Below are 9,011 nucleotides of genomic sequence, written 5' to 3' on the forward strand. Positions count from 1 at the left end.
TAAAGTTTTCCATGCGCTGAGCTACTGACCATTCTCTAAATACACCATTGTGTGTTTGCTTACAATCTGTCTTTTGCGTGCAATGCCTTCTTCCTTTGGAAAACTTTTACTTTTGATTCAAGACCCAGCTCAAAATCATCTTGGGGAAACCTTTCTCTACTCACCCAGGCAGAGTTAGCTGCTTTCTCCTCTGTGCTCTAAGAGATCTTTAAATATCATTTTGCTTTAAATATCATTTTGCCTCATCTTTAAAAAAAAAGGTAAACAATATCCCTTTCTGATCTCCCTCTCCAGTGCCATCCTGTCCATTTCCTCCCCTTCACAGCTATGATTCTCAAAAGAATTGTTTCTATATTCAAGCTTTACTTCCTCACCTCCATTTACTCCTCAGTCCACTCCAACTGACTTCTGACCTCTTCACTTCACTGAGATTATTCTTGGTATAGGCACCAATGACTTCTATCCTGCCCAGTGCAATGGCTGCTTTTCAGTTCTTACCATACTTATTCTCTCTTAAACATTCTCCACAGTTGGCCACCACCTCTGCAAAACACCCTTGGCTTCATGGACACCACACTCTACTGGTTTTCCTCCAATGACTTAAGGCATTTCTCCCAACCTCCTTGGGAGTTCATTCTCCTCTCCTGAATCGTTAGTGCTAGAGTTCCTCAGAGCTTAGACCCCAGCACTCTTCTCTCTCTTTCCTTTCTTTCTTGGTGATCTTGTCCACTCCCTGACTTCAAATGCTATATCAACAACTCTCAACAATATGTTTACCGGTAAGATCTCTCTTTCTGAGTTCTAGATTGTAAATCCAACTGTTTACTTACATTGCTAGCACTGCCGTGATTACAGGTGAAAACAATCCCACCAAAAACTACCTAAGATAAAACAAGACAGAGAGACACAGACAGAGAGACACAGAGAGAGTGTTTGATAGAGTCAGAGAGGCAGAAAGAGGGAGGGAGGGAGGGAGAGAGAGAGAGAGACTGGTTAATAAACAGACACTGACTCTCAAGTCATGTAACCAAACCAGGGGCAGAAGCAAGAGGACTCCAGTATTCTGAGGATTCTTCCTCTCCAACTCTTCTTTGTATATTATCTTCATTCTTTTAAGCCAACATAATCCTCATAGTGGGGACATACTCATCAACAGCTCCTACCAAAGTATAAAAATCTCTCTTTTGTCCACTCGATTAAGAGAAGAAATTTGATTGGTCCAGTGAGGCTCACATGGCTTCTCTGTGAATCAATACTTGTGGCTGGGAGTAAAGATATTATGACTGATTTAGATTGGGTCACATGCACACCTTATAATTGCCAGAGGAATAACGTGGGGCCAGGCAGTCACACAACGTGTATCAGTTAAACTATTCAACATTTCCATTTGGATCTTTCACAGGTATCTCAAGGTAATAGTACCCAAAGTTAACTGGTAATATTTCTCCAAAACACATAAATGTTCCTCCAGTATTTGCAATCTCAAAAAATGACAACATTTATGGGATTGCTCAGCTAAGAGACGTAAGAGTTATGCTTCACAAGCCCTCTCCTATGCCACCACCTCACCCGCAATCCAATGATCATGGCCTACTAATTCCAAGACATATTTTGGATCCATCTACTTTCTTCTGTCTCTAATACCATTCTCCTAGTTCAAGTTGATGTCATCTCATATCTAAATTACCGCAGAAGCATCCTAATTGGTCTCCTACTGTCCACTCTTGATCTCCTCCCAGTCTTTATCTTCAAAGCAAAGTGATTTTCTAAAAATTAAAACTCACCATACCTTGCTCCTACTTAAAATCATAGAAAAGCTTCTCATTGCTCTTAAAATAATCCCTGAATCCTTAACCTGCTCTCCAAGCCCTGGGGATCCAACTTCTGCTTTCTTTCCTAACCTCGTCTCTTTCCACTCCCTCCTTTCCCCCTCTCAAAATATTTCAACCATATCAATCTTTCAGTGTTTCATATGGAACTTGAGCTTTATTGGGCTACAGGGCTTTCACATGAGCCAGGCAAACATATCCTGTTTTGTGTTCTCTACACCATGCACTTCTTCACATCACTTATCACAACTCTAATACTTATTTGTACAAATTTTTAACTGTAAGGTTAGTAAGGGCAAAGACTGCATCTGTCTTGTTTGACATAGTGCATACCACTTAGATGTTCAATCAATATTTAGTGAATGAATAGTCATCTCATTTTATTATAGTTCTTCAGGTATCTGTCTTTTCTGGCAAAATAGGAATTCATTCTTTTATTTCACAAATATTTATCAAGTTCCCACCTGTGCTAAGGAGTTAAATACCTGGAATAGAGGCATGAAGAAGATAAATGGGGTCCTTACCTTCGGAAATTTATAGTCTTTTTACTATGTTAAGGAAACTATACATTTTTCCTTTCTATATCTCAATTCCTGGCAGATACCTGTTATGTAAGGTTTGCTGAATGAACAAATTAATGGACACTCTGAACTTGACCATCAACTACTTCCTGTTCTTGTCGCTGTTCCTAATTCTGTGTGTTTAGAATGACCAAAAGGCTCATGGCAGGAAAGAATGGGCCACAAGCCATGGGCTTCCTGGGCAATGAGCTGGGACAAACATAATGATCACCCATGAGGCAGAAGTGAGATAGGGAGGTCCAAGATGGAATAGTGGCACAAGGGAGGAAGGAAAGTTCTAGATACGTGGCATCTGGGAGCACTGGGGCAAAGGGATGGGAGAAAAATTACAATGTCAGTGGAGTAAGAAAGGAAGAAAAAAGAAAAGGACCAATAGGAGATGAGATCTTCCCCTTTTGCTTTGACATTTCTTATTTAATGTCTGTCTCCTACTCTGCGTTGTGAAGTCTGTGGCAGCAGGAACAATGTCTGTCTTGATTATCAGAGCATCCCCAGTGCCAATCGTAGCAACCAAGCTTACTTGATGCATGAACGAATGCTCAGGCAGAGTAGGCTCCAGGTCTCAGAATTACAGCTCCAAGGAGATAATGAGACCAGAGTTCCTTTTCCTACATCTCACATCACCCAGAGAACACACTTCCAGTGACTGGTTCTGGAGCTCACCCTCTCCAGATAAGCAGGAAACCCTTGAGAGGTTGTTCTCACACTCAGATGTTCCAACCAGTCACCAGCCCCAGGCATTCCAAAGCCACAGTCAAGAGACAAATGGATTTTATATCTGAGTTAATAGCTAAAAATTCTCAGAAGATTAAAAAAAAAAAAAAACCTCTTTATACAGATAAAAAGTCCAAAAATGCATTTATGCCTAGAAAGCATAGATATTATTAGCATGAATGTGTGAACTATACGGGTAATCTTTTGAGAGAAGTGGTAGTGGTAGTGAGATATATAGGAGGGCTGTGGGCACTGAAGTGAAGAAAGGGTGCCTGTAGGGAGAAAAGGGAGGCAGAAATTAAGAAGCCTGAAGATGTCAAACATAAACATAGGAGAACATGACCCAGAGTAGGTGTAACTTTGTGCCTTTCCTGTCTAAGTAAGAGGGGATATCACATAGTGGCTAAACATCTGACTTCTAGAATCCAGTAGCCTGGGTTTGAATCCTCCCACTTGTTGATTCTAGACAAGTCGCTCAGCATCTGTAGGGTTCAGTTATTTTATTTGAAAATGAGAACCATCTCTTAAGGTGTTGAGAGTATTAAGTGAAGGAATCCCGTTAAGCACACGGCATGTATTATGTGCTTGATAAATATTAGTTATTACTCACACGCACACAAATGACTCGGCAGGAGGTGCATGCACGTTTGGGCTAAGCTCTGATAATGGAGATTCCAGGGAGAAGCAGAGGAAAATGAGGAGCCCTGCAGATAACCCTCGTGAGAAGTGTCCAAGCAGAGCTGGGCACACCGGTGCCACTCCGTAAGTGATGACTTTCCTTCCTTCCACTTTGTCATCTCCCTATTTCTATGAAATTGAAGGTCAAGTGTGCAATTCTTTCTGCTCTACCCTGTAGCTCCCCCGCGCCCGCGAAACCTTTTCTGGTCTGGAGACACAGCCCAGCAGCTACACCAAGGGAAAGCGGTCAAAATGCAAATCCGAGTTTCCCTTTTAAAGAAATGCATACTTTAAGGCAATCATCCAGATGCACAACTCACATTACAATCTAATCAAGCACAGATAATGCAAAGCTGTAAAACCAGATTTTTTTTTTCCTTCTTCTTCATTCAGCATTTTAAGGGCCCTCTGCTCAGGAAGGGGGTGGTTGGTTGCTTCCTGGCTCTGGGCAATGGCGGGAAGGAAGTGAAGTTCAGTGCCCCAGTGCCGCCTCCTTCCTCTTTCCCCTTCCCCATTCAACTCCCTCAAGCCTTTTGCCCCCGACTCTGGGCCCAGAATGGTCCATAGTTTCCCAGCCACAATTTTCTCTCAAGAAGGATCTGAAACTTATTTACATTAAAATACAAATGAGGATTGCAGCTGAAAGCATCACCCTGAAGTTTGCCTTACCTGAAAACCCCCAGCAACATTTCACACCCACCCCAGCGAGGAGCAGAGACTCCTCCTTCATAGGCTCCGTGACCTTGCTAGTTGGTATTTTTAAGACAAATTCTTCCTGGAACCCCTGAAATCTCACTACTTGGGCCGTAAATTAATCAGCAGAGTTTAAACAAACGCATGAAGTGTTAGGGAGAGCAACTGCTACTCAAACAATAGTAAACATCTTCATTCCTTTTGGCAGAAGGAGGTGGAGACAGTGATTCCAACCTCCCCTGAGTTTAAAATCACCTGGAGCATTTATGTATCGACAACCAGATGCCCTTGGGTCCCTCTCATTAGGTTTGGTTTAAAACCATGGAAATTGATTTCAGTAACCAGCATGGTGAGGTTGTGGAGAGGATTAAATAAGGGAGTTAGGGAGAAAGTCCTGGCGTCCGCGCCTGACTTAAGAGAGTTGGGCATTATTTGAATCTCCCACTCACTTCCTGCAGCCTCATTTGAAAGTGAGTCTGATCTCCTCAGTTCCTGCTCTCCTTAACTGTCAACTGTAGACATTTCTGAAGAGCTGCTCTTTCCTCTCTGAGCCTTGTGATATGTTGCTAATGGATTCCTCTTTCTAAAGTACAGTTCTGAGCACGTCCAAGGAATCCACACTCCACCGCCTCCACAGCATACTCACAATCCAACCTTCACACCGTAGCAAGAGTTATCTTTTAACAATTGGATTATTGCATTTCCACATTTAAAATGAAATGCAAACTCTTTATTGCAGCTTTCAAAGGCCCTACATGACTTGGCCTCTGTTCATCTTTCCAACCCCATCTCCCACTATTTCCCCTGCCCACTAGGCTCCAGTCACACTGATTTGGTTGGTCCTCCTGCCTCACTGCTCACTCCTGCCTCAAGACCACCACCCTGCTGTTCCCTGTGCCCAGAACACTCTTCCCCTAGACCCTTGCAGGACTGGTTCCATGGCATGGCTAGTTCTTGGTTCAACGACTACCTCCCACTAGAGCAGTCCCTCCAGGATCAATCACGTTAACCTTTTTTATTTTTTTCCAGCGCTTCTAAATCTAAAAGGTAATCTAAAATTACCTTGTATATTTATTTGTTTTTTTACTATTACCTCTCTAACCCCTCCAGGATGTAAGTTCCTTGAGGACAGGACCCTGGTTTTCCTGTTCACTGTTCACTCTTTTGTCTCCGCTGCTTAGATTGTCTCCACTCCACAGTTGACAATGTTTGACTTTCAATAAGCATTTTGCAATAGAACCATGTCATCCCTCCATTCAAATCCTTCTATGGTTCTACATCGTTTTCAGAGTCAAAAACACATTCCTTGGCCTGCCAGTGAACAAGCTCCATGGTTTTGCATTAATCCACTTGCTAAACTATGTTTGTGTAGCTCCCTTATTATTATAACAATTAACATGTCAAATTGAAATGATCTGCATAGGTTTCTGACTCCTAACCTTTGCTGCTCAAAGTGAGGTTTGTGAACTAGTATTATTGGCATCACCTGGGAGTTTGTTAGAACTACAGAATCTGAAGCCTAGCATTAGAGCTGCTGAATCACCAGCTGCATTTTGACAAGAGCCTCAGGTGAACTGGATGCGCATTGGGCGGTATGCACACCTCATAATCACTAAAGGAGTAATAAGAGGCTCAGCTGTCAGTCACCCAGTGCATATCAGCTAAACTTCTCATCATCCCCTCTTGGATCTCTCACAGGCATCTCGAGTTGATATTGTCCACACTGAGCTAATAATGGCCCTCCAAAAACCACAATTCTCCTCCAGTGTTTTCAATCTCAGAAAATAAGAAACATTGTCCTACACTAGCTGATGAGCTAGTCAAAGGCTTTATTAATATGCTTTGGAAACTGGGGGCGTAGGGGTCGACATTCTCTGAAACAGGGAGGATTGGGTGGAGGTGGGCAGAGAGAGAATGGCTTTAATTTTCCCGTGAGAAAGCCAGGGAATGGATATCAGTAGGTGGGTGGATATGTGAGTTTGGAACTCAGGAGAGACATCAGGGTTCAAAAATAGACTTTGGAGCCCACATGCAATAGCGAGTGTTGACTCAGTATTTACTGACCAGTGATCTTACCGCATTTCCCTGGTTCATTCACCCTTCAAGATGACTATCTCACGTCCTACCCTTTCTCCTTAAACCTTCATCACCCCTCCCCAGACTTCAGTCTTAGGTGATGACCTTATTTCTTGTTTCACAGAGAAAATAGAAGCGGTCCGCAGAAGTCATGCCTCCATTTACACCCCATACCTGTAGTCTGCCCTTCTGCTTCATAGAACCTGTTAATGACTTTGTTAAATTAACATTTGTTAAGTGAAGCACAGGGTGTGGGATCGTGAGCCTCAGTTTGACAAAAGACCACAAGAGAAATTGAAAGAGAGGGTTATTACTCACTGGTCCTGGAGGAAGTCCACCGCATGATGCGAGGGGTCACGAGGAGAGGTCAAGGCAGGGTGGAGGCAGAGAGAACCACAGGACCAGGGGCACACGCCTTTATTAGGGTCATGGGTGGAGTGCTTTGGGGTTCTTGGGCTAAGGCCAGCTTGGTCAATTCAAGCCCAAATGAGCAGGGTTTTGGTAAGTTCCATGGGGGTCTTATCTAAGGGGTGCACAAGGGGAAGGCCCTGGGAGGCAGGGGAGACTGTTGGTCACAAGGGCTGTTGGAGGAGTCATACTAGGAACTTACATTTGCTTGTGACTCTGTGGGCTGCTGTCTAGGGCATACGCTTGCATGAGGGGGCTGGTGTCATTTTAAGGCCCCGCAGGCTGCTTGGCCAAACAAAATGAATGCTGAGGCAGCAATACCATGGAGTAGTTTAGCTAAACTCTTGACAGAAGCCAACCTCTCTGCCATTTCCTAGCTCCCATCCCTTTACCCTTCTCAAGGACCTCATTCCAACAATTCACTCCTCTCTCTCCTATGTCATAAAATTTTCCCTTTCTATTAGGTTTTCAATTATCATTGAAGCATATTAAATCACCTATCTTTAAAACAAACCAAAAAAGCCTCCTTTGACTGTCTACCCTCTTTCCGCTGTCATCCCATTCTTCTGCTTTACAGCAAAGCGCCTTGAAGGAGTTGTCTGTACTGCTGCCTCCAACTTCTCCTCCCATCCTCTCTTGCACCCACAACTGAAACTGCTTTGTCAAGGTCACTGATGACCTCCACATCACCAAAACCACCAGGCGGTTCTCGGCCCCCATCGCTCTTCTATCAGCAGCTGATACGCTTCAATCCTCCTGGACACTCTTCACTGGCCTTTCAGGATACCACATACTGGTGGTGGTCCTCCTTCCTCTCGGGCCACTCATTTGCAGTCTCCTTTGCCAGTGTCCCTCCTCTCCGCGACCTCTCCATGTTGGCACGTCCAATGCTCAGTTCTCAGTTTGCTTCCCTTTTCCGTGTGCACTCCCTTGGTGATCTCATCCAGCATCACTGCTTTAAATGTCATCTCCATGCTGATGACTCCCAGAGTTCTGTCTCCAGCCCAGACCTCTCCTCTGACCTCCGCATTCATATATGCAACTCCCTTCTCAACAACTACACTTCAATGTCTAATAACCATGGAGAACTTAAGCTGCCTCAAATCTAATTCTTTGTTTTATCCCCTCCAATTCCCCCACAGTCTTCCTCATCTCTCAAAATGACAATTCCTTCTTGTGCTTGCCAGAGCCAAAATCTTTGGGCTTAACCTTGATTTCTTTCCTTTACTCCCCACATCCAACAGAAAATCCTATTGATCTCACCTCAGATTAGAACCAAAATTCATCCATTTCCCACCACTGCATTGCCCCCACCTTGATTCAAGCCCCATCATCTCTTGCCTTGATTATTACAATTGTCTCCTAACAGAAATCCCTGCCTCTGCTCTGGTCTCCTAGGTCCTTTCTCAACACAGCAGCCAGAGTGACCCTCTAAGAGTGTAAGTCAGATCACATCTCACCTCTTCTTAAAACCTTCAATGGCTCTCCATTTCCCTCAAATCAGAGGCTAAAGCCCTGGCCTTGCCCGTGAGGCCTCCCTGACCTGCCTCCTTGATCTGTTTCCTTCCTCCCTCCCACCCCATCACTTCATTCTAGCCACTTGAGGATTCCTTGAAGATGGTAAGTGCAATCCCACCTCAGGGCATTTGCGCTCTTTGTTCCCTCTGGCAAGCCTCATGCTTTGGTAGCTTATTCCTTGCAGGTCTCTGTGCAAATGTGTCATCAAAGAGGCTTTCCTAGGTACCCTAAAAGCTGCTGTCCCTACCTCATGTCCACCTTTTCCTACTTATCCAGTATGATATTTTCCACAGCACTTACTCCTTCTAACATAGGAAATGTTTATTTGTTGATTCATTGTCTGTCTCTTCACTAGTCTGTAAGTTTCATCAGGGCAAGGATGGGTCTGTTTTGTTTATTGCTGTATCTCGAGCATGAAGAGCAGTACCAGGCATACAGTAGGCAATCAATAAATACTTGTTGAATAAATTATTGAATAAAAGACGGATTAAAGAAATATATATTGAATGTCTAA

This window comes from Diceros bicornis, chromosome 14, assembly GCF_020826845.1.
Source record: "Diceros bicornis minor isolate mBicDic1 chromosome 14, mDicBic1.mat.cur, whole genome shotgun sequence".
Lineage (NCBI taxonomy): Eukaryota > Metazoa > Chordata > Mammalia > Perissodactyla > Rhinocerotidae > Diceros > Diceros bicornis.